Source organism: Eubalaena glacialis, chromosome 11 (genome assembly GCF_028564815.1).
Source record: "Eubalaena glacialis isolate mEubGla1 chromosome 11, mEubGla1.1.hap2.+ XY, whole genome shotgun sequence".
NCBI lineage: Eukaryota > Metazoa > Chordata > Mammalia > Artiodactyla > Balaenidae > Eubalaena > Eubalaena glacialis.
Window position 1 is genome coordinate 99,435,317 of NC_083726.1, and position 20,370 is coordinate 99,455,686.

The window sequence follows — 20,370 nt, forward strand, 5'->3', positions numbered from 1 at the left end:
ACAGCTAATATTCGCTAAATGTGGTAGAGACAGGTATAATTATATTCTAAGTGCTTTTCATGAACTATATCTATCCTCATATCTCTGCCAAGAATGAGGGAATTGAGGCTAAAAGAAGTTAAGAGATGTATACAGTGTTTTGAAAAAGAGCTGTGATCCTAACAAAGGTCGGTCAGCCTGATTCCAAAAACCCTGCCCTTCCTACTATACCAGTGGCCTTACCATAGTAGTTTTCAGTGTCCTGTTGACTTTTTGCTCTTCAACATCACAACAGGGAATTTTTTAAAAGCTTAATTTTACTTTAATATTATGACATTTGAACACATTTAAACAATCTCTCCTGGTACAGACAGATACTAATCCTAAACTCAAATTCAAATAGAACTCCAGAAACTGAGTTTGAATTTCTAGGAACTCAAAGGGTTTGGTTCTGTTTCATAGCCTCTTTTACTTTCCGTGTCCTTTCTGCAGCAGGGGTTCTGGAACAAGAGAGTTCCTAAGGATCCAATACTGTCTGAGGAAGCCTGAGGACATTTCAGAGAAACAAATGGTTTCCATTGTCTTGTTCTTTTCTCTGCTTTGTCCTGCTAGCATTCTCTACCTTGTCGATCCAGGTTAACATTTAAGATTTTTATAACCAAAGTACAATTGGTGCTTTAAATCCTGCTCAGGCCTAGCTGTTTGCAGGCAAATGGTTGCAGATGTATGTAGGTCCCAAAGCCCAAACACAGAAATTGTAAGCTAATCAAGACTCCTTTATGCCTTTTCCCGCCCTGCTCCTTCTCCTTTTTCTTTTCCTTACAGCTCACCTTGCCTCTTCCCTTATCATTTTTCGTGTCTGCAGCTGCCTAGCCCATTCTCCTAGGCCTTTGTTCTCAGCTAGCTGTTAAGTAACTTCTTCTAGGGCAATAGCGATAGTGATAAGGATTTCCCTGTCAAGAGGGATTTATTTGTCTTTTAATGAGGGACTCTTGAAGTAAAAAGTTTTCAAAATGCAAAAGAATGAATTTCAAATTGTAGAAAGTTTGGGAGCTTAATTTGGGATAGGAGTTCTGCTCCAGACTGGTTGCTTGTTCAAATAATTCATATTTTGAAAGTGGAAGTATGTATTCAATAAAGGAAGTGAATTATCGCAAACCAGAATACACTTTTATTACAGTTGTAGCTGGGACCACAGCCTCCTAGCCTTCATGTAAGCTCACACTAATTATTTCATCATTTCAGTTACGTAGACCCTATGTTCACATGTTTATATGATAATCAGGGCATTATGCCTATGAAGATGAAGAAGAGTTTTTTTCATCTAAAAATCTCCAAATTTTAATTAAGTTAAAACAGTCGTGATAGTTTTTTCTTTGTTAATTCAAGTATGGTTGATTTACAATATTGTGTTAGTTTCAGGTGTATGGCAAAGTGATTCAGTTTTATATATATATTTATTATGTAGTTACATATATATATTTTTTTCAGATTATCTTCCATTATAGGTGATTACAACATATTGAATATATTTCCCTGTACTCTACCATAAATCCTTGGTGCTTAAGAAGAGATTTTTAAAAATTTAAGTCTACAATTTTTAAAAATTTATTTATTTTATTTTTATTTTTGGCTGCATTGTGTCTTCGTTGCTGCGCGCGGGCTTTCTCTAGTTGCGGCGAGCGGGGGCTACTCTTTGTTGTGGTGCACGGGCTTCTCATTGCGGTGGCTTCTCTTGTTGCAGAGCACGGGCTCTAGGCGCACGGGCTTCAATAGTTGTGGTGCGCAGGCTCAGTAGTTGTGGCTTGCGGGCTTAGTTGCTCCGCGGCATGTGGGATCTTCCCGGACCAGGGCTCAAACCGTGTCCCCTGCATTGGCAGGCGGATTCTTAACCACTGCGCCACCAGGGAAGCCCTACAATTTTTTGATAAACTTAATTTTCCTTTTTATAATGCCTGTCCATGATTTCAATTTAAAAAATATTGAATTTATTAATATAGAGTTTGTTATATAGGTGGTAACATTTCCAGCTACTTAAATTCTATCCTTTTAGAAATTTTCGAATTTGCTCTCACTCGTAATCTACTTGCAGCACAGGTAAACTCTACCAGATGTGTTGTTTCTATATTGTCTGCTATTTCCTTTTTAGGATTTGTGTGCCACTTCTTACTGATCATAACTGTTGTTCTAAATAACAAGGAATGTTCCCACAGGGAAGAAAGAGGATGGATTTCTAGAACCTGCATCTTGTATGGTTCTGTCAAATTTTTGTAATTCTAGATGCAATTGTGCAGAACAAGTGTCTTGCATCATTGGTCATTGGAGCAGGAAAGGTAACCGGTGATACACATCCTATTTAGGATTTGGGTAGATTATTCTCATTATCCTATTTCTGTTTTTGTTTCTTTGAACCTTTCCCTACATCGTTTTGTGCCCACTTTTATTACCCACCTTTATCTCCCCCCTCCCCCCCGCTTTTTAAATCCTTCTGGTTTGCTATTAATAACAAAAGTACCCACTGTGACACCATATCATTCGTTTGTTTGTGTGCAGTTATCATGGCTATAATAGTTACCACTGACTGAACCCCAAAATTGTGCCACGTACTTTGCGCATTTCATTCCTAGTCTTTAATAAAACCTTACAATTATTATCTTTGTTTTACAAAGGGAGTGTAAGAAGTCACACTCTATCAACTTCATCACTGTGTGATATCAGAACTTTATATTAAAGTTTACTCATTCATTTGCATGTTCATTATTCATGGAACACACTCATTCAGCCAGTATTTATTGAGTACCTGTTATGTGCAAGGACTGGGTTTAAATATTGTGGGGATTACAGAAGTAACTCACATACCCTTGTCCTAGATTTCAGGCTAGATGAGGAAATAATACCTGTGCATACATAACCAAAATACAAGGTAAACCTGTAAACTTCTTCAAGGTATTCTCTAAACCCCAGCCACTAAAATAGTATCAAATACCAACGTGAGCTCAATGGACATTTGTTGAGTGACTGAGTGAATGTTTCAATAAACTGATATCGGCAGAGTAATACAGATAAAAGTCTATGTAAATTCAGAGGAGAGGCTCCTTGGAGACTGTGGCATTTGAACAGAACCCGGGTGTAGACTCCAAGAGGGTGAGGGGAGAATATCGAAAGGTGAGCAAATTCTATGAGCAAGGGTGTAGAGGTCGGCGAGTGTGAGGTGTGAAATGTAATCTGAAGTTCCGTGGGAGGGACCTTCATGGACTGGCTACTGGATTTGGGCTTATTCACTTGGCAGAATTTTCATTTAACCATAAAAGAAAATTTTCTTAGTTGTATACAGAACAAAGAAATGAGTCTCAATAGAAAAGTCAATATGTTAAGAGGTTGGAATTAACAGATACACACTACCATATACAAAATAGATAACCAACAAGGACCTACTGTATACCACAGGGAACTCTACTCAATATTTTATAATAACCTGTAAGAGAAAAAAATCTGAAAAAGAATATATATATATACAAAATTGAATGCCCGTGCACCACAACTACTGAGCCTGTGCTCTAGAGCCTGAGTGCCATAACTACTGAAACCCGCTTGCCTAGAGCCCGTGCTCCGCAACAAGAGAAGCCGCAGAAATTAGAAGCCCGCGCACCACAAGGAATAGCAGCCCCTGCTCGCCGCAACTAGAGAAAACCTGCACGCAGCAACGAAGACCCAACGCAGCCAAAAAAAAAAAAAAAAAAATTGAATCACTGTGCTGTACACCTGAAACTAGCGCGACATTGCAAATCAACTATACTTCAATTAAAAAAAAAAGAAAAGTCATTATGAAAATCTCAGCTGGATTAGGGAGAGGGGATAAAGATAAGCTACAAGTAATCTTTCAGTATTGGAAATTTTTAATAAGCGTATTAGATTTTTCAAACTTTCTTTCAGTTGAAACCTTAAAATACAAAATAAAGTAAGACAAAGCTATCTGATACTGGGTAAAGATTTTTATCCTCAAAAGCAAACAAGTTCTTTATATTCTGAACACGTATTTCTTGCCCCATTATTCTTTTGCCTGACCTGTTTGTCCAGTTCTCAGGCAAACTGCTTTGGCAGAGTCCTACACAAAATAGGCCACAGTGGAAGTAGGAAAAAAAGATTTTTTGTTTGGACATGAAGTAGAGAAATTGCCTGGGCTTTGGAGTCTGATAAACCTTGGTTCCAGTCTTGGAATGACCCTTATTAACTGTGTGATCTTGGACAAGTCAGCTCATTTTCTTTTACAGATACTATCCTTTATTTTGACAGATGTGGCTTGTTAGGAGAAGGCAAAGAAATTCCTGTCATTCTTTTTTTAAAAATATTTATTTATAATATTTATTTATTTATTTGGCCGTGCTGGGTCCTAACTGCGGCACGCAGGATCTTCGTTGCAGCATGCGGGATCTTTGTTTTGGCATGTGGGCTCTAGTTCCCTGACCAGGGATCGAACCCAGGCCCCCTGCATTGGGAGCGTGGAGTCTTAGCCACTGGACCACCAGGGAAGTCGCTGTCATTCTTATCTATTCTTACAGAATGAAATTTTTGTATCAGCCCATTTTTTATTCCTTAGTTTCTATCAGTAACTTGTATAACGATACCTGCCTGATGGAGTTTTGTGACGATTAACAATACAATATATATAAAGCGCATGTAGATGGTACTTAGAAAATAATGACTTTTCCCCCATCCTAATTCTGTCCTGATTTCTTGTTTTCCTGACAGTGTTGTGAAAGGAAGATAAGAGATTTTACAGATGCCTTGGACTGGGGGAAGTGGTATAACATAGTGGCTAAAAGCACAGTTCTGGTACCCACCCCGCCCCAAAATTAGCATGTAAACTCCATGAGGATGGGGGATTTTGTCTGTCTGATTTACTGGGGCATCCCCAGCACTTTACAGAGTGTCTGCCATATATTAGGTGCTAAGCAAACATATGGAATGGTGAATAATTGGGTTGATATCTTGGCTCCACCATGGGACTTGGTTTGTATTTGGTACAAACCGAGGCAGAAGAAAGTGAAGTGTTTTGCCCAAGGTCAAACAGCCTCAGTTTCTTCATCTGTAAGGTAGAGAATAATAATAGTATTTTTATTGAGCTATAATTGGCATATAGCATTAAACTGGTTTCAAGTTTCACAACATAATGATTCGATACATGTATATATTAAGAAAGATGACCACCATAAATCTAGTTGACATCCATCACCATACATGGTTACAAATTATTTACTTGTGATGAGAACTTTTAAAGTCTGCTCTCTTATCAACTTTCAAACATACAATACATTATTATTAACTATAGTTAATTACATCCCCAAGGCTTTATAATTGGAAATAACAGTATTCATTTCACAGGGTTTTATGAGGAGTAAATACATGTGAATGAGTTTAAAATAGCATCTGGTACATAGTAAGCCTGCCATAAATGAAGCTCTAAATGGGGAGGCAGTGGGGCTTAGCAATTAATGGGTACCAATTAAATCATACCAAGTACAAGCTGAGATAGATAAACAGATAGGGACATTCAGAGGTAGGGTAGAGTCTCTGTTATTAAAAAAACATATTAACTGCTCCCTCAAGCACCTTTCTGACCTCTACAGTGGGCAGGTACCGCCCCCTTACAAAGTGTGATCCAATGCCACGTCAGAGGGAGAAAGTGGAAGCTTCCTCTACAAGGAAAAAGGAAGGAAACAACATTTATTGCAGGGCAGATTTGCAGCCAAAGTCTTAGCTATTTTCATCCCTGACACGATCTCATTTCATCCTCACTGCCTATCTCTGAGTTATTTATTATTCTTTTCATGTCACACATGAGGAGACAGAGGTTCAGAGTAGGCACCCAAGTCTATGTGACCCCAGGCTACACAGTCCTCCTACCACAAGGCACTAATGAGGATATACCTTCATTAGCTGTCCCATACTTCCCCTGAGGGGCTTTGCTGTGGAGCAAATGCAAATCTCCCATCTTCGGCTGCATGGTGAACAGCAGCAAAATGGTGGTTCCCTCCTCTGAGAAAGAGAAGGATTTTCTACCCATGTCCCAGGAGAAATGTATATATCTTATCTTTTCTAAGACATAAAAAAGACTTTGGATCAATAATAATGCATCAAAACTCAAATCTCTGGTCCATACTGTTGTTCATTTTTTTTCACTTCATAAGCATTTCTACACTGTCATCATGAAGAAATAGGAGGTTTGAAATTATCAGAGATGCTATTGACACCACCTATACAATGAAGAAGAGGTGAAGAATTTGATTGCAATTTTTAAAGAAGCTACCATTGTTTACTTCAACCCAGCACAGGTGTATTTCATGTCATTAGTAGATGCCCAGAAGTAGAATGGGCCTTGGAAGCACAATGAAATTTTCCACCAGATCTTGTTACTCAGTGATTTCTTTAGCAACCAAAAAAAAAAAAAAGTCACTGTATTATAAAGGATTCCTCCCTAGGTATAATAAGAAAAACATTAGCTGCTATATGCTATATGACTAGCTGTCACAGCATAATTTAATTTTCTAAGAAATTACTGCGAGTTGTCCTAATTCCAGACAATATAAAGTGTGACAATTTTTATAACCTTAAGGATACTAATTGCAAGCCAAATGATATAGCTATTTTAACTTATTCACATGTAGCCTCACAGAAAAACATCTGGCTGTTAATATGTAAACTCTAAGCTCCTGTTTGGCTCCTAAATTGATAAACCTACTCAGCACGAATACTTAATCCATTTCTCTCCTGACTGCCCAGAACTCTCAAGTTTGATTGTCATGTCTGAGCATCATAGATAAATTTCTAAAGTGTTCTGTGTCTTTATTTCTTCTGTTGGAAATTCCACAGAACTCTGACTCACTGTGTTCTTCGATATCTCAATGTGCACTGTTAATAAATGTTTCAAAGCAAAGACTTTTCAGTCAGTGGAAATATTGTCCAAATAATGTAGGTTAAAGAGCAGCATGGAGGTGAATGGCCAATGCATATGTTTTCACAAAAATGATCAAAAATTTAAAATTTCCAAAGTTTTAGCAATAGGCAGAGATTTGAATTTTGTTTATGAAATTTGTTCATGAATGAGATGTATGTTATAAATCAATAATAAGGGGGAAGGAACATATGCTAGAATATGTAATTTTTCAAATGAAAGAGCACTTTTCTTTCAATAAGTTGAGAAACATGACCATTTGCTCCTGTCCCACTCCACCAGAAAAACCATTTTTAATGGAATTTACTCAGTGTTACTTGTTATGAAAATTTAGAATTTTTATTTTAATAATTATTTTATGGAATTTAATATTTAATTGTGTAATACTATGTTTAGTTTATTTGGAGGAGGAATTCATTTCCCAAAGGGTTTAGTAACTCAAATCAAGAAAACCATAATTAATATGTTCTGGTATGATGATACATTCCATAGCAATTTATCAATTATTTTTAGTTACGTGGTAAAACTCCCCTGGGATAAAATGATAGTACTTGCTTCTTCCATAAGTTGTATGATATGCTTAGAAAGCACAATTGTGTAATCCAGGGGTCCCCAAACCCCCCAACCCGGGCCGTACAGCAGGAAGTGAGTGGCAGGCAAGTGAGCAAAGCTTTATCTGCCGCTCCCCATCGCTCCCCATCACTCACATTACCACCTGAACCATTCCACCCACCGAATCCATGGAAAAATTGTCTCCCACGAAACCGGTCCCTGGTGCCAAAAAGGTTGGGAATGGCTGGCTTAATCCATTGTCAACCAAAAGATGCTGGTGGTAAATAAATATCAAGTTATTTTCAGAAGATAAGAGCAGTTAAGCTCTATGCCAGCACAATATCAAGGACAGAAGATGGAAAATCCCAAGTAGCCTAACTTTCTCCAGAATGTGTAGATAGGCTTAATCTTCTTGATTGTGAAGTAGGAAATTTGTGAAATGGAGAATGACTAAGTTTCAGTCTCTGCCCTTAGTTAGGAATCTAGCAATGCTGAAGAGAAATGTGTCAGTCACACAAATAATACAACAATAATATAACATTATAATAGAGTATTTTAATATGAATAAAATAGTAATAATATGATACTTTAATATCAGATTTCTTTTGAATCTAAAAGATATCTTCAAAGTGTGGTTAGAGCTCAGTGGGTGGAGAAATCATATTCAGTAGGGCAATGATGAAAGATTCTTGACTTTGTCATTGAAAGATTTCAAAAGGCTGCACTGGGGGACATTCATTCAATTTGGAGGGAACGGAGGGAAGAGTCAGAGCCTGGAAAATAAGAGAAAATGTGATGACATCAGTTAAACAGAAACAACTAAAAAAAGAGTTTGGCAGAGTGTATGTATAAGAAATGAAATGATGTGGGGTAAAGCTGGAAAAGAGGATAGGGGTTACTTAATGGAGGGACTTGAATGATAGGCTAAAATAATTGATGTATTTTTGTAAGCCTTTGAAAATTTTTGCATAGAACAACTGATATAATAAGAAATGTGCATTTGGAAACTTATTCTGGTATCGATGTATAGAATGGCAGTAAATATTGGAGGTGGAAAACTATTTCAGCAGCCTGTTGCAGGGATCCTGGCTTGCACAAAGAAGGCTGGAGCTACGTTACTGGCAATGGGAGAAGAAAGAAGAGACATATCCTAGTAGCAAGGACGTAGAGTACACTTGTCCTGGTAACTAATTGGAATGTGGGGAGCAAGGAATTTGAGCGATCGGTGATAATTTCAAGATATCAAGGCTGAATTACAGTGGAAGAATGGCTATGCTGCTATTAGATATATTAGAGTCAGGAGGACAAGTAGGTTCATTAGGGAGGATGAAAATTTGACTTTGGTTATTTTGTTTTGGTAGGCTGTAGATAAAAAGTCACAAAAGTTTACTTCTTGGTGACACTCCATGTCCAAGACAGATCAGTAGGAGAGCTCTTCTCCATGAAGTCACTCAGGGCCCCAGCCAGAGGGAAGCCTCACCAGCAACGGCTGCAGCAGAGTAGAGAAAGATTGAAATTTTTCACATAGGTTTTTTAACCTATTGTGTCAGCCTAGATGTGACACACATCATTTCTGCTAATATTTCATTGGCCAGAATGTGCCACATAGCACCACCTGAATGCAAGGGTCTGAGAACTATATACTCCCTTGTATGCTCGGGAAGGAGAGGATGTCGGTGAGCACTAATAATATCTACTACAGATGCACTGAGTGTAAGGAAGACGGATTTTTCCATAGTTTTGGGTAGTGTGTATGTGAAAGGGAAAATAATGGGTAGAAAAAGAATACTTTCTCCTACATTATATGAAAAGCTCTCCCTGCACTCAGCCAAAGGAGCTTTAGACTCACAGGCTTTTCTACTGTTGACCTGAAGGTGTTATTTCATCTCAGCATAATATTACCAGGTAATGATATTCAGGCTTCAGAAAAGTAAGAGGCTTATTGCAGAATGTCCTCTCACAATGCTTCAAGAGAATTTCTGGAAGTGCTAAATGCAGTATTAATAAATAAATTCTTTGTTCTGACTCTGTATTGCAACATGATCGATATAGGAAGCATTTTTATTTCTAAATCTTCAATAAAATATAATTTGTAGCATGGACATAAATATTTGGAAGGTTACTCGAGAGTACTTATGATTTCAAGCACCACAGGCACAATGAGATGAGTTGGGATAAACTTAGTCACCAAAACTTACTGTTGCTATTTCCAGTTACATCGATAAAGAAAAACTAATCATTATTTTCACAAGGTATTTAATTATGAGGAGCCAGGGGAAGTATTTGGTACATAAGGCATTCCCAACCTTTATATATTTAGATTCCTACTGGCCTATGAATACCAACTAAGGAAATAATGCTGAATTTGTTCAAATGTTTCACCTTGATAATGAACGTAATGAGTAAACTTTAGAATAACATCTACTCTTAATGTCTATTGTATCAATGTAATAACCTCTTTCCTTCTCAAAAGTCTCCTGGTTGGAATAAGTGACATAGTAACCCTAACTCTATCCAACTCCTTAGCACCAGAGGTCGTTAGGTTACTATACATTAATTCTTCTTGTTTTATATCTAGGAATTGTGTACTGCTGTATGCAATGTCCTTGAAAATCATATGCGCTCATTAAAATCTCATTAACACTTGAAAGATAGATTGGGGAGTTGATATAGATGTGAGATGCAATAAAGTGTTACTTAATGTAGACTACTGTGGGAAAATTTTTAAATAAGTAAATTTAAGAGATTGTAATTTAATTGTACCTTACTCACTTTAAAATGTGCTCATATCCACTTTGAAAGAGGCTAACAATTGAACATCACAAATAGGAATTTATGTACTCATGTATTTCAGTATGCAATTCATGACATAAAATCACTCTAAATAACATCTTCTGTCTCTATACACTCCAAAAAACCCCAACAAACAAACAAACAAAACAACAACAAAGTCTATAACCTGGTGATCTAAGGCATACTTCATAAGGGGAAATTTTAATGTAGCAATCAAGTCAATGAGTCAGATTCTCACTAAGATTGAGATGCTTCCTTTTTCTATTTTTTTTTTAAATAAAAGCTGAGTGCCTTTAGAAATGCATAATGCAGCATGATAGCAGTTTATATGAGTTAATGCTACTTCCAAAAGTATGAAACTCAGAGTCAGGGAAAAGCAGATACCACATAAGAATCTGACTTAAAGCAAAACATTTCACTTCATGTTCAGTACTTCAGCTTCCTTCCAAAAAAAGGGCATCAAACACGGAACCTCTGCCAAAAATGCCCAGTTAATTAAACTATGAAAATAAGTTGCCATGGAGTACATAATTTCCAGAAGTCTATAGTCTTTTTTTTTTCTTTTTTTAAACAAACTTATTTATTTATTTATTTATTTATTTTTGTCTGTGTTGGGTCTTTAGTTGTGGCGCACGGGCTTAGTTGCTCCGTGGCATGTGGGATCTTCCTGGCCCGGGGCTCGAACTCTTGTCCCCTGCATTGGCAGGTGGATTCTTAAACACTGCACCACCAGGGAAGCCCCAGTCTATAGTCTTTTAAATGAAGATATAGTTAATAGGAACACAAACTGCTTTTTCAGTACCCTGTATAAGAATATGACTAAGATTTGCTGAAAGCCACTTAGAATAAAGGGCATATACATTTAATAAAAGCTCACTGATGATAACTCCCAATGAAACCCTCAGGGACATTGCTTTTTAAAGTTTTAAGTTACCTCTTAGTACCAGCAAGTACAACAAAAAACAGAATTAAACAAAAATATTTTGACTGAATCAGGAGAAGGCTTTAATTTACTGTTTTAAGCAGCATTTTATTTCATTTCAGAAATCTAATGCAAAAAGGGATTGCTTAACAAGTGTACTACAATTGCTGGTTTTCTAATGTTTATAATCAGAACTTTACTATTACTTGTTTACAATTTATCAAGTTTCCAGTAACCATTTTCCCCTTTGTTCTCAAACTCAGGTCATAAAGGTACAGGCCAAAGTAACGACTTTTTAAAATGTTTTAAAAATAAAAATCTACAGCCAAAATATTTCATTTTTAAAGACTGTCTTTTTATTATGGGATCTTAATTTGTATTAAATTTAAACAATTCTTAACATGGCAATTTATATGTCCTGGTGACAAACATGGGACACAGAGATTCATATATTCACTCCAGAAATGAAGAAACACTGTTAAAGTCTATAGCAAATCACTAGAGTATTTATACAATAAGAACTGTGAGGTGCACTGACCTCTAAAGGGAGTAAGTAATTCAGTGGTTCTCTCTTTAAAATCTCAACTGTATTCCTCTTGCCGTATGTATTGGATCCCACCTTGGTAGGTGAGAAAATGGCGCCAAGGTTGTTGCTGGACCAAACTAAAAAATTTTCCAGGCATTGAGTTGCACAAGTGGCGGTGTTGCATCTCCGCTTTTCCATTTGACGACTGGTGACATCGAACAAATATGAAAGGTTAGAGACCTGGAGTCAGGATTGGGTACAGCTATTATGTATGTGACACCAAATATCTCATATTGATGAAACGTAGAGGAGACATCTTCACATTAATAATTCAATGTTTTGATTTGCAAATATCTGGATGATTGACAGAGCTTTTGGACACCTTGAAGATGCAGCTTGGAAATCATATAGCAAACCCTCCATTATAGGCAGTGTTGAATTTCCCAGTGTGATCCTTTCTTTGGAAATTCAGAATATATTCAAGATAATAATGATAATGTCTTTGTCTTATATGCTTTTAAATACTGATTAATCTATTGCCCAATTTAAAAAAGGACTTAGAAAGTAAAATATATATGTAATCTGGAATATGTAGACTTAAAATATATATACATTCACTTCCTGCATCTTTCCAATAATAATTAAGTAGTGTTAGTTAATTTTTGTTGCGTTTCCTGGGATCATTGAATTAGTAGTGTTAAGAGAAATGTCAGATATTATGAAGTCTCAAGGGAATCAATTTTATCACCTGTTCAGGCACTTTGACTATTGTAGTGTGGGAATTCTATTACTATTAGCATAAATAAGTGGAGATTACCATGTTCCTGCCACCTACTAGGTTCCTATGCATTCAACAATTTTAATGATAGAATTGGTTTAAATGTTAAAACAGAAAGTCTTTTTATGTCAATGGTATTAATATTCATCATATTCTTTCCGCAACCTGGAACAACTGCATAATAATATTGTGGATAAGTCAGAAATGATAATTGTGAATAATTTGTTTGAATTTTAACTTCTGTTTCTATTTACAGAATTTGCATCAACTCTATATTTTTATACCATCTTTTGTTTTAATGTGCTCTCATAACAGTACTGGAAATAGACACAATTTTAACATTGTTTTTTGCTGGTTGTTAGGAGCACTAGGGATATATTTTAGTTTTCAGCTCCACAGAAACCAAAATATTGGTTAACATTACGTTAAGTGTAGAGTGGGAGAGAGATACAGGTATGAGGCTAAAATCTCAATATCCAGAAGCCAGTGGATATACATAATTTGAGGCAAAATTGCAATGGTTTTGATCTCAATGTGTTTATTTTGTATGGGGAGTACTTCATGAATAGTTTGTATAGAGATAGCCTAAGAGTAAATATTTTAAAAACGCAAGTGAAACTTTATGTTTTTACTCTCAGATCTTCTCCCACACAGAAAATTTTTCTTGCAGCATTAAATGACCTGCTATCTGTTGCATGTGAGTGTATGTTGACAAACCAATTATTCAGGCAAAGGAAACCCACTTTGGGGCTGAATTACCTGGTTTGTATATCAGTCTTATTCGTATTATCTATTTAATTATTTCTTTTGCATGTATAGTACACATGGCCAATATGCATGTCCAAAGAATGATTTAATGCTTTAAAGAATTGAACCAGTAACTCATACACTGAACATTCAATTCTAAAAGATGATAAACTTTTCCTGAAAAACAGCAGTAATTGGAATTTGACCCAAACACTTCAAACTGATAAATTTAAAGCAATAAAGGAAATATGGATCAAATTGAGAAGTTTCAAAGGGATTTCTGGAGACTTCCCTGGTGGTGCAGTGGTTAAGAATCTGACTGCCAATTCAGGGGACACGGGTTCAAGCCCTGGTCGGGGAAGATCCCACATGCCGCGGAGCAACTAAGCCCATGCACGACAACTACAGAGCCCGCGCACTGCAACTACTGAAGCCCGCGTGCCCAGAGCCCATGCTCCGCAACAAGAGAGGCCACTGCAATGAGAAGCCCGCACACCGCAATGAAGAGTAGCCCCGGCTCGCCGCAACTAGAGAAAGCCCACGCGCAGCAATGAAGAACCAACGCAGCCAAAAATAAATAAATAAATAAACAAATAAATATATAAATATATAAATATATATATGTATATATATAGTGAATCTATTTTTTAAAAAGAAGGGATTTCTGTTCCAGGATATGTTTGGCAAATGCCTGGAGCAGAGTGTGAAATACTCTATGTGTTAAATGTCTGATAATTGATAATTGATATGTCTGATAATTGGTCTCAAAGTCTGTAATAGGATTTAAAATTATTCTAACTAAAATATTACCTTCTTTGAGTTAGCTAAGAGGGCCATCATTCTACTGTAAAGAAAAACTAAGAGCTTTTATGTTTGTTGGTTTCATAATTGTGAACCTGCTTTCCCAAATAGGACTTTTCATGTAAATATGGTAGTCAGGATATACAAGATTCCACCCAAAACTAACGTTAAAATGGAAAAAGTTGGCTGAAATGGTTAGTGAAAAGCACCATACTCCTATTTTCATGTGTATTTTCTTCATTGACTACCAGGCGGACATGGCCTACCAGCCTACCCACCAGCTAGTTAACAAATACTAGTTTAAAACTACTGACCGGGCTTCCCTGGTGGCGCAGTGGTTGAGAATCTGCCTGCCAATGCAGGGGACACGGGTTCGAGCCCTGGTCTGGGAAGATCCCACATGCCGAGGAGCAACTGGGCCCGTGAGCCACAACTACCGAGCCTGCGCGTCTGGAGCCTGTGCTCCACAACAGGAGAGGCCGCGATAGTGAGAGGCCCGCGCACCGCAATGAAGAGTGACCCCCGCTCGCCGCAACTAGAGAAAGCCCTCGCACAGAAACGAAGACCCAACACAGCTAAAATAAATAAATAAATAAATATTAAAAAAAAAAAAAACTACTGACCACTTTTACACACATGCACACACACACGGAAATTCTTGGCTTTAAGAGAGTTTAAACAGTGATGTTGACTATAGGCCAAACGTTAACTCTTAAACTGTCTCTCCTTAAAAACATATCAGTTTCAAGAGTTTTTATGTTTTAATTTTTTGGCCGCACTGCACGGCTTGCAGGACCTCAGTTTCCCCACCAGGGATTGAGCCCTGGCCATGGCAGTGAAAGCCTGGAATCCTAACCAGTAGGCCACCAGGGAACTCCCTCAAGAGTTTTTAAATGGATTCCTTATCCCAGGTCTTAATAGTTATCTGTGGAGGTATGTGAGTTCCTGTAGGGAACTCATAGTAAATCCAGAATGAAACCCATGTAATTATACTTTTGGTTGCCCTCTGATTATCTGCCAGGCCGATAGTTACTACTGAGTCTGAAAAAGTTGGTGGGCAAATGTGGGATCCTTTTGTCTCACTCATGAGTGTAAAGTAACATAACTATGTTTTGATATGGTTTGTAAAGTTTGTTACCTCTTAATTGAAAAAGATCTCAAGTGAGATGATTGACTTTGTGAAAAAAATGACATTGAATAATAAATCTTCATCAGCTTTATTTTTTTAAAGGTGTTTAAAATTTGAGATGTTTCCTACATAGGCTTTCTCAGCTTTTTATGAGCTTTATAGAATATTACATGGTTGAACAGCTCAAGATATAAAATTCTTCCTCCTCCTTAAAAAAAAATGACCACACCATACTGATTCCAGGAAATTCAATTTCCTGAAAAAAATTGATGAATGTTTTATAAGTATTTCTAATAATAATTTAAAGTAAGAGATTGTACGACTAGCATGAATATATAATTTGTTAATAAATAATGTTACATACTATTCTATTTCTGAGCAAAGTTCACCTCATAATAAATGAATATCCTTAAAAACATACTGGGTAAAAATACTTAGCAAATGAGTATATCTAATGAAAGAGAAGATCAAGATATAGACAGAAATACTAGGTAATATTGCTAATTTTCCTGTCATCATTCAATTGTTCTGCTAGTATACCAGAAACTTCATGGCAGTTTTAAAGTTATTTTTATCCAGGAGAAAACCAATTGAAAATTACAGTCAATTCTGAGAAGAACATCCTGTAAGCTAGATAAGCCCTAAAATGAAAAGAAAAAAATCTTTCGATGATTCTTATTATTTATTATACATAGGTGCTTTAGAAATCTTTCCATATCACCAAAGACCTCCATCTCAACAAAAAACACCCGGAAGGAAAATAGAAAAGATGCTGATAATTCTGTGAGAAGAGTTCTAATACGACTTAAAGCAGTCTCTTCAAAAGTAACCTTATTCTCCTTGGTCTTTAAGAGAGTATAAATTCAGTTCTACAAAACTATATGGAATCAAAACCAATTTAGGCACAAATGAATCTCATTATATTATTTATGACATATGCATGAATTTGGACTTAAGGATCTTTTAAATAAATGGAGAATCACAGTTTTAAAGGCTTTTCATTTGAAAGCTGTAAATACTACAAACGTTTTCACCCTACATAGGTTTTAGACTTCCTTAACATTACCATTCGAATGAAAGGACACCTTTCAAAATAAGCTTTTTAAAAAAAAAATCTTGATGCACATGCTACCTATTGAAAACATTTTCGGAGGTATTAATTTACATTTAGAGCATCTTGTAAGTAGTCTCATGAAAAATAATATTTTAATTATAATTCTCTTTCATTAACAGAACAGTTAACAATATAGAAAGAATCCCCCTAAGAACAAATGGCTTTTTAACTAGAGCTTCTAAATTTAACTTCTTAGCAAATTTAATTTGCCCCTTTATTATTTCTATATATTTAAATTTCCAGAAAGAGATGTAAAAGTTTTGGATATTGCCAGAGCTGAGAAAAAAAAATCTATATAAACATATAAACATACAGTAAAATTCCACCTCGTAGTAGATACATATATGCTTTAAATTTCTCTAGTTTGTTTGAGAATCAGGTTAGTATAGCAGAAGTTACTACCTTTTGGGTTTTCTTGCTTCATGTTTTGGCTTTGCTCTTCTAAGTTCCTACAACATATCTCTGTCAAAACTGGAACTATCCATTCCTGTCTGACAGAAGTTTCATCAGAGAGATTTATCAGACTGACATTATTCTTTAAAGAACACAGAATTTAAGGAACAGTTGAACAGCTTAATGTACTATTCTTTTTTTCTCTATTTTGTATTTACTTTTTAAAATAATTAATTAATTTATTTTTTAACATCTTTATTGGAGTATAATTGCTTTACAATGGTGTGTTAGTTTCTGCTGTATAACAAAGTCAATCAGCCATACATATACATATATCCGCATATCCCCTCCCTCTTGCGTCTCCCTCCCACCCTCCCTATCCCACCCCTCTTGGTGGTCACAAAGCACCAAGCTGATCTCCCTGTGCTATGCGGCTGCTTTCCACTAGCTATCTATTTTTAATGTACTATTCTTGAATATGATTTAGTCAGAAATCACATGGCACAAGGGCTATTAATTACATAGCTGTATTTAATTCTAATTTTCTCATACTTTGCAAAGAAACCAGGATTTTAAAGTTACTAACCTTTCAATGGGTGTACCTTCCAGATGGTTTAATGCAACAAAGAGCTCAACGAGGACTACTGGCAGTTTCCAGATGCCCATTGCTTCTCAAATTTTCTGAAAAGAATAATTCAGAATTGAAATCAAGAAATTTATTATAGCTCTGATTAATGGAATATTAAACTAGAGCTTACTTTTAAAAAATCTTTTTTAGAACATAATTTCCAAGGATCATACTTTTATTGACGTAGTCCCTTAACAATTTTCAAATATTTTCAAAATTTTCCCTTACCCAATTTCCTTCTTGAAACAATCTGGAAAATTAATATTATAGAACATTATCCCTTTAGCCCTTCTTTGAAATAAACCATGTATTTAATCCCAAATTTGTTCTAATGCTAAATAAATAATACTATCCCAGCAACAGAAAATTCCTTACCTTTTAATGTCTCAGTGTCAGCAATATCAGAAAATACCTTTGTTAGCAAGGAAGCTTCATGAAAAACACCAAGCTTGCATCCACTGGAGCATTTACCCCCCGACTTGCTAACCAGTAATCCAGCTCTTATATACCCTTCACACCTTTCCCAGCTCTGACATCAGTCAGTTCAGAGAGACTCTGTCATTAATTTCCATCCCTATAGATAGAAAGTACCTCATAGACAGCAGAAGCAGATGGGTCATTATTACATGAACACATCAGTGAATGTTAACGTAGTAGATACAGAGTATCTTGGTGGAATTAATGGTGTGTCACACACAGCAGAAACTTGAATTTGCCATCTTTGTAAAGTACCAGAGTGGATTTTCAAGGACTAAAGAGAAGTTTCCAGTAAGGAATTGGTAAAAAGAAGCGATTAAGAATATCAACAATATGCTTATATGCAAAGAATGAAGCCAGGGACATTGAAGTGTCTACCTAAATTCAAATAATGCTAGGGGCTTAATTCCATGAACATTCAGTAGCAGATTGAGATATAAGGGCAAAAGGTACATAAGAAAAGACACAGAAGAGAACTGAAGCCATTTATAATGAAGTGGGAAGAGGAGGGTTAAAGGCATAAAAACAATTTTCAACCCGTAAATTCATTTGTCAGCATTTAAATAGAGACACAACTGTAGCCAAGCAGTTTTTTCACTGACTTTTTCTATTATTACATAGAAACATCACAATTATTTTGAAGGAAAAGATTTAATTTATTTTTTATTTTTTCCAAATTGTTCTTTTTTTCCTGAATTTCTAAGTCATATTTAAGTTAATATTCTAAGTTATGACAACTTAAGATCATATATAGCAGCTAAAACAAATTCCAACTGTCAGTGAAAATGTACATGTCTGTATAATCTAGAAAAGGTGGAAGTTCTCCAAGTAAAATTTTAAGTTCTCTGACTTCATATATTTCTTTAAAGCTGAGTAATATAGTTTGAGGGTGTTTAGTAGAGATTTTAGGAGGAAAGAAACTGTTTTCCAATCCTAGTTTTAATTAACAATGATTCTGAAATTTTAGTATTTCTGTAGAAATTACTGATATTCCAAAGGGAAATATAAAATCACATGTTTTTGAAGAATAATGATTTCCCATAAGAAGATAATTAATGTATTTAACAAAGTGTATATAATGATATAGAAATAATACAGAGACCCAGAGATGTTAAGTAATATGTCCTATGTCACACGTTTAGTTTGAGTTGGATCCTGGACCAGAACTCAGTTTTTCTGATCCATGGTCTAGTGTTCATTTAGACCAAAATGCCTGCTTTTAACCTACATATTTATTTATTTTCCTAATTTTTTTCCCTCTGAGATGTTAAAGATGACAAACATACATTCAAATATTAATTCTTTCACCGTCTGGGAAATAAATGTTATAAGGAAAGTAATGTTCTACCTAAGAAAGGAACAGGTGGACCTGATATTTTTAAGGACTACCAAATGCCAGGCACAGTTATTTAGATGATATGTGAGACCTCACTTCATCTGCACACCTCTAAGGTGGGTATCATTTGCCCCAATTGATAAATGATGAAACTGAGATTCAGAGAATATAAATTACTTGCTTAAAGTTGCACAGCTACCCAAGGACAAAGTGAAATTCAGATTCTCCTCTCTCTGTCCCACGACATTTATTGCTTTGTTATAAAGGATCTCTATTCCCATAGACTGAATTACCAATTGCTTCTTGTGAATTTTGTATTTTATTATAACTCTTTGAATGATTTTGTTATAGCTAGACCTGGCCTTATGTTGGTCTTGTATAACGTTTGGGTAAAGTCAACATCGACCCCAATCTCAAACAATTTTAGGTCTTACATGCTTCCTATAGCAATGAAAGTCATGGTGGTAGTGGTGATTTAGATCATCTTTATGAGGCAACTCCATTATCAGATCCTAAGCTCCTCCCTACAGGACAAACATCACTATCACTCATTTTTATATTCCCTCTAGCCTTGCTAGTCAGAAGTGCGAATAAGGTGCTGGTAGCTTTGGCATCACGCAGGAGCGTTTCAGAAACACCGAATCTCAGGCCCCATCCCACATCTTCTGAATCAGAATGTGCATGTAAAAACAGATCTCCTCAGTGGTTACATGCACACTTTTGAGAAAAAACTGTCCTATTGTACATTCCATTCACTGATCGATTCAGTCAGGAGTGATTAAGGACCTACTCTGTGACAGGGGACATTCTAGGTACTAGAGATACAACAGTGAACAAAGCAAAGTTCCTGGTCTCATGCAGCTTAGAGCCTGTGGAGGAAACAAAGATAAGCAAGTGAATAAGTAAATACGCAATTACAAACGGTACATACTGTGGAGAGAATTGACATGGTGGTGAGAGAAAGAAAAAATGGCGGCACTTAACTTGAATCCTAAAGCATGAGAGAAAACCAAGGAAAGAGTGCTGGGGAAATGTTCAAGGCCAGAGAAGCAGCATGTGCAAATGCAAGTGGAAGAACAAGAAAGTGGTAGAAGGATGATGCTGGAGACAGAAGGAGGAGCCCGAAGATGCAGGGCTCAGAGGCTGAGCTGACTTTGGATTTATTCAGAGGCCAATCCAAAGCTATTGAAGGGAGCCAAGCAGGGGTGTGACTTGTTGTACTCAGCACCTTTAAAACATCAGC

General features: G+C 36.2%; 1 protein-coding gene across 1 annotated transcript in view; it reads left to right on the plus strand.

The window, feature by feature from the left end:
- SLCO1A2 (solute carrier organic anion transporter family member 1A2) overlaps nucleotides 1-20,370 on the plus strand; it is a 103,362-nt gene that overhangs the window by 5,334 nt on the left and 77,658 nt on the right. The window lies entirely within an intron of this gene.